Here is a 16,516-nt window from a genome sequence, read left to right as displayed (position 1 = left end):
AGGAGAGGGGGCTCCCATTCATCGGATCGAGATCAATGGCCCGAACTCGCTCTCCCATCTGAGCTCCCGACCCCAGCGGAAAAAATGCCAAAAGATCTACTGTTTCCCTGAGGAATGCCTCCTGAAACTCCAAACCCCAATGCCACAGAACATGAAAGAAAAGAGAAATGGAAAATTAACTTCTTTTCAGAAAATTCGGGTATCACACTCTACCCCCTTAAAAAGAATTCGTTCTCGAATTCGACCACTTCCAAGCAAAGCTTCCAAGGTACCCCATATAGCACCACCATTCAAAACATGGGTCCATTATTGGTCTTAATTAACACAAGAACCTCTACCTCGGACTAATTATCTAAGGAAACTACACAACCTGATATCAAGCATGAAACAACATGCAATGAAGCTCAAAGCAAGTCATAGATGCAATCAACACTACGATTTCACACCATCGAATTTGGATGCAGCTATACATCAACATCAATGTCTTAAAACAACACTCTTTTATGAAGGGGTAATATGCATTAAGCACAACCCTTACCAGCTTCAACAATTCATTTTAATTCAATAGTGAAACATCCACACCAGATGAATGTATAAGAAGATCAAACACCTCACCTCAAAGCACCACCAAAACAAGTAGTTCTATTGACACAAAACTCCTAATCTTCCTAAACCTTGTTCTTGACATCATGAAAAGATAATCATGTAATCTCACATTCTTTGCACCCCACAAAAGGGAGAAAGTCTACAGAACTAATGGAGCAATAAAGCCGACAAGAAGCCAATATCATTTTGCGTAGCACAGTTCATCGAAGAAATGCCAAAAACTCCACAAAGAGCACTGACAGCATAACAACAACACAATACTTGCTTAACCAATGTCACTATACTTCATCCAACAACTCAACTAAGAAAAATATCCAAACTAGTAAGGTTAACCTACACATGATATTAGTATTCATCTACTGTAGTTCAGAAACTTACATTTCATTCTATCATACAATGCACTCAAACTACAAGACATACAGGGTCAATAATAACCCTGTAATCCTTCACACATTTGATAAACATCTCAAGCTGATGTAAAAACCACATCATTTAGGAATAGATGACTAACCACACACAACCAACTCTAGGCTAGGCAATGACTTCATTCAAACCAATAGATAAGTGGTCCAACAATGGCTCCACAAGCATGCATCGAGGAGAGAACCATTAGAACCTCAACGTATTAATACATAATCAATGGATCAAGAAAATCAAAGATTTATTCTACAATTAGCATGACTAACAGGCAACCACTTTGAACCATATCTAGGCTTTGTGGCTACTAAAACACACAATAGAAGTGAGACGTGTAAGCCATTCTGGCTATGTAAAGACTTCCCCCAAAAAATCCATATAAAGTACCAATATTAATTTCTTTTAGAACTGATTTCTCGACATAAACAATCATTCTTTGCAAAGATAGTTGGAACTAACCAGCAACCGCTCAACAACTTAAATTCAAATTGGTGGTTACCTTGTAACCCAAAACACGCAATTCACACTCCTCTTAGAAACATCCTCAATCAAGCATATATAACAATATTATTGTAATAAAACTCAACCATAAAAATATGGTCAAAACAACATAGGCATACTTGTATATCACAAGCATAATAACAACTTTGATCTCACAAAAGACCAGCGATATCAAACGCATTAATAAGACAATAAAAAGATTTAGAGATAAATTATATCAGGCATTAAGTCATAAACAACTTACCACATCACCATAAAGGAATAGGGAGGGGTGAAATTATTGTCATATGCACTTCAAAGACATTAATATATATCAAAGATATTTGAACACATACCCTTCCTATATGTGCAAGTGTGTCAAATTTATCTTCAAATTGCCAAGAATCTAAAGCCTATGCTTTGATACCAACTGTAACACCCCGGGATCCAAAAACACCCCAGAATGCTACTAAGCTACACATCTAACATTCATATATAAAATTTCGACAGCATCTCCTTTGAAAATTGCATAAACGGGGAAGCAACAAAGTATAAATAGATATCATGATAAGAAAACATAATAGACATTAATAATCTGCTAGCAATGGGAACACAACCATAACGACATGAACTGAATTAACCACTGCGCACGACTAGTTAAAAACAAACATCCTTTTGACAAGAAGTTTCTAATTAAATCATGACTGCGCCTAGGCAACTTTATTATGAGAGTGAAGGTGGATGTGCTGCTACTTCCCACTCCCCTTGATGAATAACAAACACCTGCATTGAGTAATGCAAGAGTGAGATGAAACATCTCAGCAAGCAAATTGTTTTGACAAGATATTTAAACCACAAATTGAATTAATCAACATTCTAAAAGAATCACAAATAAGATCAGAAATACTTGTAGATATAGAACTCAGTAGTCCCAATATAACCAATACCATCTCATTTCCTCGAACAACCACGATAGGTTGTATAACACTTCCCTGCGTCAACAATACCTACAAATATCACTCAATGTATGCACAGGAATGCAATGTGTAGATCCTCTGTCTTCGTACCTCTGAGGGTATAAAACCACATCATCTGCAAATATCACTTCAATGAATTCATATGAATGCAATACATATGTCCTATGCCTTCATACCTCTAAGGGTATGAAGCTGCATCGTACCCCTCCTCGGGCAACGTACGATGCTAAGTTGTACCGGTACGGTCGGACCATAGGTCACCACAAAACTTCAGAAGCAAATGAGTCATGCAATGTATATGGCATGCTACATTTATCAATAAACTACACTTCCTTCAGTTACAATACAAACCTCAATTAATACTTCATCTGCCTTCAATTACAATACAAACCTCAAATAATACTTCATCTGCCTTCAGATACAATAACAACCTCAAATAATGCTTCATTTGCCTTAAGATACAATACCAACCTCAAATAATGCTTCATCTGCCTTCAGGGGTGTGAATTAATCTCATGGGTCATACTCGAACCATAATCATCATCAATATATGATAGAGCATCAATATAATACAATCAAGTAAAATATCATCATATAGTTCAATTATGAAAGAATTCAAAAATTCTGAATATTAGAGTGTAGGCGATAGAAGTAATAGGTCAAAACGGTAGCAACCACCGCTACATTCACTTGCCTTCATCGAAGAAGAAAAATGTACTAGGCATGATGTGGATTGTAGCCACCTGCTAGCGCGCATAAAACTTAGTTCAAATATTTCACAAATATTTGCCAACAATCAACAATTTGCTCCTACACTGGAAACCAAGACCTGGTGGAAAGACTCCCACCCTGAACCACATGCCACACAGCAGCAGCGCTGTTTGTTAATTTTGTATCTTTAAAATTATAACAGTAATGATATCAAACAAATACTCTAGGAGTATCTACACAAAATACTCTACAACTTCGGTATTCATTGGATAATTAAATTCAGCCATCTATAAGTTTTAAAACATCTGACAAGATAACTGACTGAATCTGTTTCAGACAGCAGCATAGTTAACTTCAAAATTCGTTATCTCCCAAACTACTCAACCAAAAATTATGAACTTCTGCTGGCCGTAAGATCTTTTATCCCTCTACAAAAGTCTCTATAGTTGGAAGAGCCAATTCGGCCGTTTACTAGATGAAACCTACTAGTGAACATACCCGCTCATTTTTGTCAAGCAAACAGGAACAGCCACAGTAAAACAAACATAACTGGAGTCTCAAAATTCATATGAATGCACTCTTTAACAATCTGGAAAGCTTATGAAATTATCTACAACTTCTTTTACCAATCTAAAGTTTAATTCGGTTGATAAAATTTACTAAATCTTAAGAGAACAGATTCTGCACAGAATGGTGAGACTAAAAAACTACTATAATCAAACTAGAATAACTGCAAGAAGAGATGGGGTACAACATCTCCTTGATCCTCTCTTCCTCTTCAATTCAACGTGCTCCTCCTCTTCTCGATCCTTGTTGTATGGGGGGAGATCAAGAGGGGGGAGGAAGTCCTGGAGAGGGTAGAGGGCGATTGCAAATGGGGAGGAGAGGAAGAGGGAGGGGGTGGCTGCAACAATTGGGGAGAGGGAGAGGGGGTCGGCTAGGGTTGGGGAGGAGAGGGGGGCTCCCATCCATCAGATCGAGATCAATGGCCCGAACTCGCTCTCCCATCTGAGCTCCCGACCCCAGCGGAAAAAATGCCAATAGATCTACTATTTCCCTGAGGAATGCCTCCTGAAACTCCAAACCCCAATGCCACAAAACATGAAAGAAAAGAGAAATGGAAAATTAACTTCTTTTCAGAAAATTGGGGTATCACACTCTACCCCCCTTAAAAAGAATTCGTCTTCGAATTCGATCACTTCCAAGCAAAGCATCCAAGGTTCCCCATATAGCACCACCATTCAAAACATGGGTCCATTATTGGTCTTAATTAACACAAGAACCTCTACCTCGGACTAATTGTCTAAGGAAACTACACAACCTGATATCAAGCATGAAACAACATGCAATGAAGCTCAAAGCAAGTCATAGATGCAATCAACTCTACGATTTAACACCATCGGATTTGGATGCAGCTATACATCAACATCAATGTCTTAAAACAACACTCTTTTATGAAGGGGTAATATGCATTAAGCACAAACCTTACCAGCTTCAACAATTCATTTTAATTCAATAGTGAAACATCCACACCAGATGAATGTATAAGAAGATCAAACACCTCACCTCAAAGCACCACCAAAACAAGTAGTTCTATTGAAACAAAACTCCTAATCTTCCTAAACCTTGTTCTTGCCATCATGAACAGATAATCATGTAATCTCACATTCTTTGCACCCCACAAAAGGGAGAAAGTCTACAAAACTAATGGAGCAATAAAGCCAACAAGAAGCCAATAACATTCTGTGCAGCACAGTTCATCGAAGAAATGCCAAAAACTCCACAAAGAGCACTGACAGCATAACAACAACACAATACTTGCTTAACCAATGTCACTATACTTCATCCAACAACTCAACTAAGAAAATATCCAAACTAGTAAGGTTAACCTACACATAATATAAGTCTTCATCTACTGTAGTTCAGAAACTTACATTTCATTCTATCATACGATGCACTCAAAGTACAAGACATACAAGGTCAATAATAACCCCGTAATCCTTCACACATTTGACAAACATCTCAAGCTGATGTAAAAACCACATCATTTAGGAATAGGTGACTAACCACACACAACCAACTCTAGGCTAGGCAATGACTTCATTCAAACCAATAGATAAGTGGTCCAACAATGGCTCCACAAGCATGCATCGGGGAGAGAACCATCAGATCCTCAACGTATTAATACATAATCAATGGATCAAAAAAATCAAAGATTTATTCTACAATTAGCATGACTAACAGGCAACCACTTTAAACCACATCTAGGCTTTGTGGCTACTAAAACACACAATAGAAGTGAGACATGTAAGCCATTCTGGCTATGTAAAGACTTCCCCTAAAAATCCATATAAAGTACCAATATTAATTTCTTTTAGAACTGATTTCTCGACATAAACAATCATTCTTTGCAAAGATAGTTGGAACTAACCAGCAACCGCTCAACAACTTAAATTCAAATTGGTGGTTACCTTGTAACCCAAAACACGCAATTCACACTCCTCTTAGAAACATCCTCAATCAGGCATATATAACAATATTATTGTAATAAAACTCAACCTTGAAAAATAGGGTCAAAAAAACATAGGCATACTTGTATATCACAAGCATAATAACAACTTTGATCTCACAAAAGACCAGCGATATCAAACGCATTAATAAGACAATAAAAAGTTTTAGAGATAAATTATATCAGGCATTAAGTCATAAACAACTTACCACATCACCATAAAGGAATAGGGATGGGTGAAATTATTGTCATATGCACTTCAAAGACGTTAATATATATCAAAGATATTTGAACCCATACCCTTCCTATATGTGCAAGTGTCTCAAATTTATCTTTAAATTGCCAAGAATCTAAAGCCTATGCTTTGATACCAACTGTAACACCCCGGGATCCAAAAACACCCCAGAATGCTACTAAGCTACACATCTAACATTCATATATAAAATTTTGACAGCATCTCCTTTGAAAATTGTATAAACGGGGAAGCAACAAAGTATAAATAGATATCATGATAAGAAAACATAATAGACATTAATAATCTGCTAGCAATGGGAACACAACCATAACGATATGAACTGAATTAACCACTACGCACGACTAGTTAAAAACAAACATCCTTTGACAAGAAGTTTCTAATTAAATCATGATTGTGCCTAGACAGCTTTATTATGAGAGTGAAGGTGGATGTGCTACTACTTCCCACTCCCCTTGATGAATAACAAACACCTGGATTGAGTAATGCAAGAGTGAGATGAAGCATCTCAGCAAGCGAATTGTTTTGACAAGATATTTAAACCACAAATTGAATTAATCAACATTCTAAAAGAATCACAAATAAGATCAGAAATACTTGTAGATATAGAACTCAGTAGTCCCAATATAACAAATACCATCTCATTTCCTTGAACAACCACGATAGGTTGTATAACACTTCCCTGTGTCAACAATACTTGCAAATATCACTCAATGTATGCACAGGAATTCAATGTGTAGATCCTCTGTCTTCATACCTCTCAGGGTATAAAACCACATCATCTGCAAATATCACTTCAATGAATTCATATGAATGCAATGCATATGTCCTCTGCCTTCATACCTCTAAGGGTATGAAGCTGCATCGTACCCCTCCTCGGGCAACGTACGATGCTAAGTTGTACTGGTACGGTCGGACCATAGGTCACGACAAAACTTCAGATGCAAATGAGTCATGCAATGTATATGGCATGCTGCATTTATCAATAAACTACACTTCCTTCAGTTACAATACAAACCTCAAATAATACTTCATCTGCCTTCAGAAACAATAACAACCTCAAATAATGCTTCATCTGCATTATGATACAATACCAACCTCAAATAATGCTTCATCTGCCTTCAGGGGTGTGAATTAATCTCATGGGTCATACTCGAACCATAATCATCATCAATATATGATAGAGCATCAATATAATACAATCAAGTAAAATATCTTCATATAGTTCAATTATGAAAGAATTCAAAAATTCTGAATATTAGAGTGTAGGCGATAGAAGTAATAGGTCAAAACGGTAGCAACCACCGCTACATTCACTTGCCTTCATCGAAGAAGAAAAATGTAATAGGCATGATGTGGAGTGTAGCCACCTGCTAGCGCGCATAAAACTTAGTACAAATATTTCACAAATATTTGCCAACAATCAACAATTCGCTCCTACACTGGAAACCATGACCTGGTGAAAAGACTCCCACCCTGAACCACATGCCACACAGCAGCAGCGCTGTTTGTTAATTTTGTATCTTTAAAATTATAACAGTAATGATATCAAACAAATACTCTAGGAGTATCTACACAAAATACTCTACAACTTCGGTATTCAATGGATAATTAAATTCAGCCATCTATAAGTTTTTAAAACATATGACAAGATAACTGACTGAATCTGTTTCAGACAGCAGCATAGTTAACTTCAAAATTCGTTATCTCCCAAACAACTCAACCAACAATTACGAAATTCTTCTGGCAGTAAGATATTTTATCCCTCTACAAAAGTCTCTATAGTTGGTAGAGCCAATTCGGCCATTTACTAGATGAAACCTACTAGTGAACAGACCCGCTCATTTTTGTGAGGCAAACAGGAACAGCCACAGTAAAACAAACATAACTGGAGTTTCAGAATTCATATGAATGCACTCTTTAACAATCTGGAAAGCTTATAAAATTATCTACAACTTCTTTTACTAACCTAAAGTTTAATTCGGTTGATAAAATTTACTAAATCTTAAGAGAACAGATTCTGCATAGAATTTTGAGACTGAAAAACTACTATAATCAAACTACAATAACTTTCTGATCTGATGTCCGATTGGGGTGTTCTTCGCGGCCACGGAAAGATCTACAAATTATCTATGACTCATAGATAGATTTTTTATTTTTTTGAGGCCACTAAGTGCACGGAAAACTAGTAGGAACAGAAACAGTCGAATCTGCCATTCTGCAGAAACTAATTTCGAGATAAAAAAACTAACCCCTCATCTAATCCAACCTCTAATCCTTCAATCCCCATGATTCACAACCTCCAAAAACACATAATTACAGGGAGGAGCATGGATCTTATCCTTACCTAAGGTTTCCCCAAGAAAAACTGCAAGAAGAGATGGGGTAGAACATCTTCTTGATCCTCTCTTCCTCTTCAATTCAACGTGCTCCTCCTCTTCTCGATCCTTGCTGCGTGGGGGGAGATCTAGAGGGGGGAGGAAGTACTGGAGAGGGTAGAGGGCGGCTACAAATGGGGAGGAGAGGAAGAGGGAAGGAGCGGCTGCAACAATTGGGGAGAGGGAGAGGGGGTCGGCTAGGGTTGGGGAGGAGAGGGGGGCTCCCATCCATCGGATCGAGATCAATGGCCCGAACTCGCTCTCCCATCTGAGCTCCCGACCCCAGCGGAAAAAATGCCAAAAGATCTACTTTTTCCCTGAGGAATGCCTCCTGAAACTCCAAACCCCAATGCCAAAGAACATGAAAGAAAAGAGAAATGGAAAATTAACTTCTTTTCAGAAAATTGGGGTATCACACTTGGTGAGCGATGAACTTTTGTGAGCTCACTCTTGCGATAAAACTCTCCCACATGTGAAGAGCAGGTAGCCCAGGAGGAGGACTGCTACGAGGAGTTTGACGAGGTCTCGGAGTCGTGTCCCAGTTGACTTAATGGTGTCAAGGAAATAATATTAGTTCGCTTTATTTATTATTAGTTATTTGTAAGACATTCTCGTTATGTAATAATGTTTGTGACATTTATCTTTATACACTTGGTCATTTTATGTGTTGTTCTTTGGCGCACATATGAGACGCACTCGGGTTTACCCCTTAAATCCGGGTGTGACAACACACCTGGGTTTACCGCTTAAATCCGGGTGTGACATCTAGTGGGCTCCATGTTTTAAAGGACTCATAATAGGGCCTAAGCCTGACTGTAGCAACATAGGCTAAAGGGTTTTGTACACTGTATACAGGAAAGATTTACTTCTCTATACCCTCCAACAGTTATCGTCTAAATATAGAGAAAGTTCCTTTGTACTCTGTATATAAATATTAGGTTATGTCATCTATCTATTTTAATACTTTAAATCTTTACAACTAATTAAGAACGTATTGTAGGCGTGCACACACGGTTCTGCCTCCACTCGCACGGTCGCACCCGCGACATCCACGGCTCCGCTCCGCTCCCTCCCACGCCCGCGCATGGATGCCCTCGCCCCCAGATCTCGCGCACGCCCGCCTCCGCCCAGCCCCACTGGCATCACCACACCTCCGCCCTCGCCCTCCCCCTGGCAATCTCGCATCGGCGCCTGCCCCAGCCCCGTAGAGGTCTCGTCCGTCGGCCTCTTCCCCACCGCGGCCCCCCTTCCCCACCCACCGGAGACCGCGTCCTTCCCCCCTTCCCCACCGCGGCATGGCATCGGCTTACCCACCAGAGACCGCTTCCTCCAACCCCATCTCGACCATCTGCACTCCTTAGGTTCCTCGTGCACAGGACCAGGGGAAGGTTCCACTAGGCCGAGGCGCCATACCAGTGCGCTCTCGCTGCACGCGTCGTCGCGTGGAGACGGTGTAGATCTGGAGCATTTCCTAGCGCCGGATCTCGGAGAGGCGAAGGACGAGTCGGTGTTCTAGATGATCTGTAGCCCTCCCGATCGCTCCTCGCTCTTGCCCCCACGACTCACCCGCGCCCAGAGACAGTTGCGCGAAGTTCTACGCGGGCGCGGGGCCGGCGCGCGAGGTGTGGGCGTCCGTCGAGGAGTTCGGGGCCGTGGGCGACGGCGCCACGCCCAACACCGCGGCGTTCCGGCGCGCCGTCGTGCAGCTGGGCGCGAGGGCCACCGGTGGGGGAGGGGCCAGGCTCGACGTGCCCCCCGGGAGGTGGCTCACGGGCAGCTTCAACCTCACCAGCCGCTTCACCCTCTTTGGGCCGGTGCGCTCGCGGCTTCCTGTCCTACCACCCTGATCGATGCTGCAGCCGCACGCCTTCCACGGCGGGTGGATCGCTTCCGCCTTCTGACGTTTCGCTTCTGGGTTCGCAAATTTCGATCCGAGCGGTGTCGCTTCGAAGCGAAGTTGCTGCGGTTTGTGCTTGGTGTCGGCATTTGTTTGTTTTTGTTCGGTGCGCTTAGTTGGGGTTTTGGGTTGCTTCTGGTCCCCCAACAATTTCCAGTAGTTTTGGTAACCAACTGGTGCTGGTGTTGCATCGTGGCGTAACTTCGTGGGGTTCTACTATTCCATACGTTTGTTCGAAATCCTGCGGCCAATTCGTTCTAAGCGGTGATTCAGTGTGTACTACCGTACGTTGCTGCTGCATAGATAGATTGGTCTGAATTTAGCCTCGGTCTCTGAGTTCACAATCTCACTCTGTCAAAATGATCAGCCAAGTGCAGTGGAATTCGAAATTAGTTTATTCTATCCTGCCATCCAGGGACTTATGTGTGGATAGACAATTATTATTTCCGTTTGTGTTGTACCACCCTGATCGATCGATACTCCAGTCGCTTAGCACGGCGGATAACTTCAGCCTTCTACCGTTAGCTTTTGGGTTCGCGAATTTCAGTCTACTTCGAAGTGAAGTTCGTGTGATTTGAGCTTGATCTCGGCATTCGAAGTGGGGTTTTGCGTCCGGCGCCCCCTTCCGATTTCCCAAAAATTTCCAGGGTTTTGCGAATAAACTACTGATGCGCTATGCCACAAATTGGTGGGGTTAGTTTTCCCCACGTTTTATTGAAGTTCTGCGTTTATTATTTTGTGGGTTTAGGCCGTTTTAATCATTTTGTGCTATCGTTTCGTATTTTGTTGGAAAACAGGATCCACGTTGTGTTTTATTTTCCATTTGTGTCGTGCAACCCTATTAATTTGAGTTCTCAACATATATAATTCATGTGTTCAAGCTAATCTGTGGCGCATGCATCTGTTTGGCGCAGTGATTTCTTAGGGGATAAATGCAGGAGACGTGAGGAAGTTGCAGGATGCAGGGATTTACACTTGCAATGGCCTAATGATGCATACCAAGAAGGTTCTGAACTACACATCCCCATACCCAAATATTTGTTCTGTCTGTCCGAATCTTCGTTGCTCAGAGCATCTCCAAGAGACTTGCTAAATAGCTTGCCAAGTTAAATTTTAGCTATTTAATAGCATAATAGCTCTCCAACAGACTAGCCATTTAACTTTCTAATCTATCTGGCTCTCTAAATTAACTCTCTCACTAGGCAAATTTGGCTAGCAACTCGCTATCTAAGCTAACTTGTATATTGGAGAGTCTGTTGGAATGAGACGTTATATATAGAGTTTAATATTTATAGAGATACAAATAAAGAGTTAAATAGAGAGTAAAAAATAAGGAGTCTCTTTGAGATGCTCTCAGTGCATAAATTGATATCTTGTTTGTGCACTTGCATGCTTGCTTTCATTTCTTCAATATTCTGAACATATGGCTGTTGTTCTAATTCACGGATCGGCTTGCAGAATCTTACAGGAATCAAAGGTTTATCTGAAGCAAAAGTTGATAAGATCTGCGAGGCAGCAGAAAAACTTCTGGTCTGACCCTTTAAGTTGCTTTTGCTTACTAAACTTCTATGTGATAGATGTATTATATGTTATCTTGAAATTCCCTTTTTGTTTGTTTGTTTGACACAGAACCAGGGCTTCATGACAGGAAATGATCTCCTTCTCAAGGTAAGAAAATTGCATTTAAGCTACTAATTGGTGTATGGTTTACCAGTTTGGTTTATCTTATGAGTGATAAGTATAACCAATGCTTGAGTGCTTGTAGTATGTAAACTAACTGACAAAGGTTGATTAGCTATTGAATCTGGTTGAGCACTTTTAATTACTTCTCGTACGTGTTTCCCTTTAAGGCTCTTTGATTTATTTTGGCTTATTTGAAGCGGAAGTCTGTTGTTCGGATTACAATTGGGAGCCAGGCACTTGATGAGCTGCTTGGCGGTAATATATCTGAAATCTGTTGTGTGATCAATCATGCCATCGTATATTAGTCTAATAGATGGATATGTTTAAATTTTGAAGGGGGGATTGAAACACTTTGCATCACAGAAGCATTCGGGGAGTTTCGGTATCTCGATGTTCTTTCTCCTGTTGTTTCTTTTTCTCTGAAGTTCTGCTGCAGGAGCCATATTATGTGACTATGTGTATAGTTGATATTTATGATATGGGGTTACACTTGTAATAAATGTATTTAGGTCTAGCTTAGTAATGTATTAGTGTATTTAGCTTGATGATTCTACCTTTCCAACCGTCTTTCACCACGTTTATTTGTTGTCTCATATTCCAGAGGCATTGCTATCATTAGTAGTGCACCTTATAGTTTCTAATCATGCTTTTGCTTTGCTAACTTAACCATATGAATACAATTTTCTCACCATTCCTTTGATGCAAAGTGATTCTTTAATGACAATGAAATTAAGGTGGGATCTTTGTTTTCTGTAAAATGAACAGTACATGAAACAATTATTTGTTGTATAATATTGATGGTATTGGGGGCAATTTGTCATTGCATACAACACAATCGTGCACATACCTCTTACATGCAATTGAAAGGAACTGTCTTGAATATGTACTGAGAATAGTCACAGTGAACGTTGACTTATGATGTGCTTCTGTAACTATATTTCAGAGTTCAGTTCCGGCTTTTTAGTTTGAAATGTATGTTATATTGTTATTTGGTTGTTTGCAGGTCAGGGAAGACCCAGTTGGCTCATACCCTATGTGTCTCCACTCAGGTTCACCCCCTGTATCAATTTTTTTTAGAAAGCACGTAGACCATGGAAGTATAGAAGCAATAGAATTTGAGGATACAAAGAAACAACTACTTTCTTATTTCTGATTGATGAAAATGCAGCTTCCAATCCACATGCATGGGGGGAATGGAAAGGTTGCCTACATTGACACTGAGGGAACATTGTATCTTTGGGAGTTATTTGTCAAGCTGATTCTCAAAAGTTTATATTTATTCCTATCGTCTCCAAATTGTTTCCTTAATGAAGTTTTCAGCCGACCTGAACGCATTGTGCCAATTGCTGAGAGATTTGGGATGGATGCCAATGCTGTTCTCGACAATGTATGAATTTGCATGTATTTAACATTTCTCCTTCCTATTAGCCCATTTCATGACTAATAGACTAATTTGCTTGTTTAATTTTATGTCTGTTTCTGGTTAGATCATATATGCTCGCGCGTACACATATGAGCACCAGTACAACTTGCTCCTGGGCCTTGCTGCCAAAATGGCTGAAGAACCTTTCAAGTGGGGAGGGGCCAGGCTCGACGTGCCCCCCGGGAGGTGGCTCACGGGCAGCTTCAACCTCACCAGCCGCTTCAGAACTAACATATTCTTTTTCACAGGCAAAAGCGGTAGCAAGAACTGCGCTTTCAGCAGATGAACATCTGGGCCCTTTTCTCATCATTAGCGGAGTGGGGGGGGAATCTTTCATCAGTTGGATCTCACTTGCATTCTTCACAAGTTCGTCAGGTAGTTGACATGACATGGAAAGATCAACTTAATTTTTAGACGTATATAATTCAGGGAACCTTTTAGGCAACTTCACACTCAACTGGCTGTTAGCTAATTTGTTTTCTTTGTTGAGGAAATACTCCTGAACTCTGCATGAACAATGATAATGATGTCACTAAGTTTCCCATGTTCTTCCATGTAGGCACATTCCAAGCTAATGAAACATGATGTCACTGCCGAAGGTAGCTGGTGGCGGCTTTAGAATGCCACAGTTTACATCTTAACCAGGCAGTAGAATCAGAACACTCTGATCAGCTACTGGCTGCTGTCACATGTGCTCATACGCTTTTGCCTTAGTTTATTACATGTCAAGAACACCAACATAAAGAAAACCTGCCCTCGATTAGCATTATTCAGTAGAGAGAGTTGTGGAGAAATAAAATTAATTTGTTTGTTGGCGCAACTAATTAGACCACGTTTTCATTAACAATAATACTAACATGTTTTTGTTGTACCCTAGCAAAATAGAAGGTCATGTGTATGCTGCATCCGCTAATTGAACTGAATGATGGAATCATGTAAATAACAAGTAAAAATATTGTATACTGCTCCAGTCAAGGTTGTGCAAGTGATAGTTTAAGATTTTACAAGGTCATTTTTTGGTTTGTAGTTAGCTTCAAAGTTCTGTGATCTAACTTCTTCAGTGAACTATCGGAGCTTGCGGTGTTAAAGAGGGCTAGGATGGAGCGTATGAAGGCATTGGAGAAGATGATGAATTCCAAATCAGCATCTCCATTGCGAATCTGGTGGCTTTGATCATTTCTGTCATCTTTTGCTTCTTCATACTTTGGCAAGGTATAACAACTGGTAACCCATAAGTTATGTTAGCATGCATTATGTTCTATGAACAATCAGATTTTTGTTCACCAGCACTGGTTGTGCATAGCAGTAAATCATCTTTGTTGCTCCTACAGTCCTACTACACCCGTTTTGAGCTAGAAATTTCGTACTTAAATCACCATTACAATATGACAGGTGTTCACTATAGTTATACTTGCATTCACTTTGCAACCAATACCTTGTCAGTTATTTTTAAAATGGTCTTTGACTAATTCCTTCAATGTACTACTGATCTACTGCATCCCTGTTAACCAATACTATCAGTCTTTATTAATTTGACTTTGCCTAGAAACAACATATGTGTAGGATATGCACAAAATCACTTATTGAGTTGAGTGGTAATATATACTGCCAACTCCAAGGGAATTTGATTTTATTACTCAACGTTTATGCCTTTCATTTACTACCTTCATTTTTTTTCAAAAGTGTTTAGTGCATCAACATTGTTTTTAGTAAATGTCTTTGACTGTTGCCTTTTATTGCTATATGTCGGGTCGTTTGTTGCGCTGTTGTGCACGCGGTTGTAGGGAGGGCGCATTGTGGCGGGGCGGCTACGAGGGACCGATTTTCCTGTGTGGCAGTGACAACGACACCGTGGAGCCAAGGCAATGTCGGCAAGCTGATTTTTCTGATTGGAACCTATGTTTTTTTAAAGATCGAATATGTTCCAGCATCTTAAAAAGATTTGTCAGAATGTAAACATTTGTTCTGAGGTCATTTAGGCCTCAAACAGAATTTCTTGAACTTATTTCGTTGGAGGGAATAGCACATCTCGAGATCTAAATGTGTATAGAACATATATTTTTTATGGGTATCAAATATGATTGTGTGCAAAACACGGACATACTGTAGTACTATAATAATGAAATACACATTTTTACATAATTCATCATGATATTATATGTTGCCGTTGCAACGCACGGGCACTCACCTAGTAATAGATTATGCAAAAAATAAAATAAAATTATAACATTTGAGGGTACGATAAATACATACCTACAAAAATTTGGAGCAAAATATGTTTATAATATAGACATTTATGTATTAATGATGAAATATAGAAGACGTTGCTGGAGCCAAATTATATATAAAGTAGAGAATATTTTAGAGCTTGTTCGGTTAGAAAGGGATCGAAAAAGATTAGAGGTGATCAAATCTCTTTCTAGTCAAAATTAAATAGAAATGGATTTAATCCCCCTCAATTACCTTCGATCCATGTGAACAAGGCCTTAGAAATATAGATGAGAGATATTGTCGGGTACCGTAATTAGGGGTACCCCCAACACTCCTTAACCTGGCTAGAAAATATCTTCAGAACAAACCATAAAGACTGATAAGCACGGTTCAAGTCAAGGCCTCATCTACCAAGGGACGCGATATCATCCGAGCCCAGACTCGGGCAAGAACAGTAGTCCCGGACGGATTCACGCCTCGCCCGAGGGTCCCCTCAGTCAGCTGACGCACCACGTCTCACCCAAGGCTATGCTCGGGCGAACTTTGTTGTACAGCGACCTCGGCCGGATCGCCCCACCAACCGACCGTATCACATGTGCATTTAATGCGGGGATCATCTGACACCCTATCCTGACACACTCGCCTCAGTCGGCAAGGTCGATGTTACCGCAGTCACTTTGCCCCTTTACTGATCGTTCTGACAGGAAAACAGCACTATTCACCCCGTTCCGACTACTGTGCCAACCACCAGGGTAAAACCAATGACAGTAAGTCACGACCTCCCCCGAGTTCAGCCTCGGCCTCAGGAGAAGGTCTCCGCCTTGCCCGACCTCAGGCCTCAGCCTCAGCCTCGGCCTCGGGAGGAGTCACAACCTCGCCCGACCTCAGCCTCGGCCTCAGGAGAAGTCTCTGCCTCGCCCGACCTCGGCCTCGGACCGACGCGCCACAGGGGATACATCATTACCCTACCC

At 40.5% G+C, this 16,516-nt stretch overlaps 1 pseudogene; it reads left to right on the top strand.

Annotated features, from left to right (window-relative positions):
* Nucleotides 1-11,123: 11,123 nt before the first annotated feature.
* On the top strand, nt 11,124-13,620 carry LOC103628498 (meiotic recombination protein DMC1 homolog B-like; annotated as a pseudogene).
* Nucleotides 13,621-16,516: the final 2,896 nt, after the last annotated feature.

This window comes from Zea mays, chromosome 5 (assembly GCF_902167145.1).
Source record: "Zea mays cultivar B73 chromosome 5, Zm-B73-REFERENCE-NAM-5.0, whole genome shotgun sequence".
Lineage (NCBI taxonomy): Eukaryota > Viridiplantae > Streptophyta > Magnoliopsida > Poales > Poaceae > Zea > Zea mays.
The sequence above is the reverse complement of the archived record's forward strand: the minus strand, read 5'-3'. Positions and strand labels throughout refer to the sequence as shown.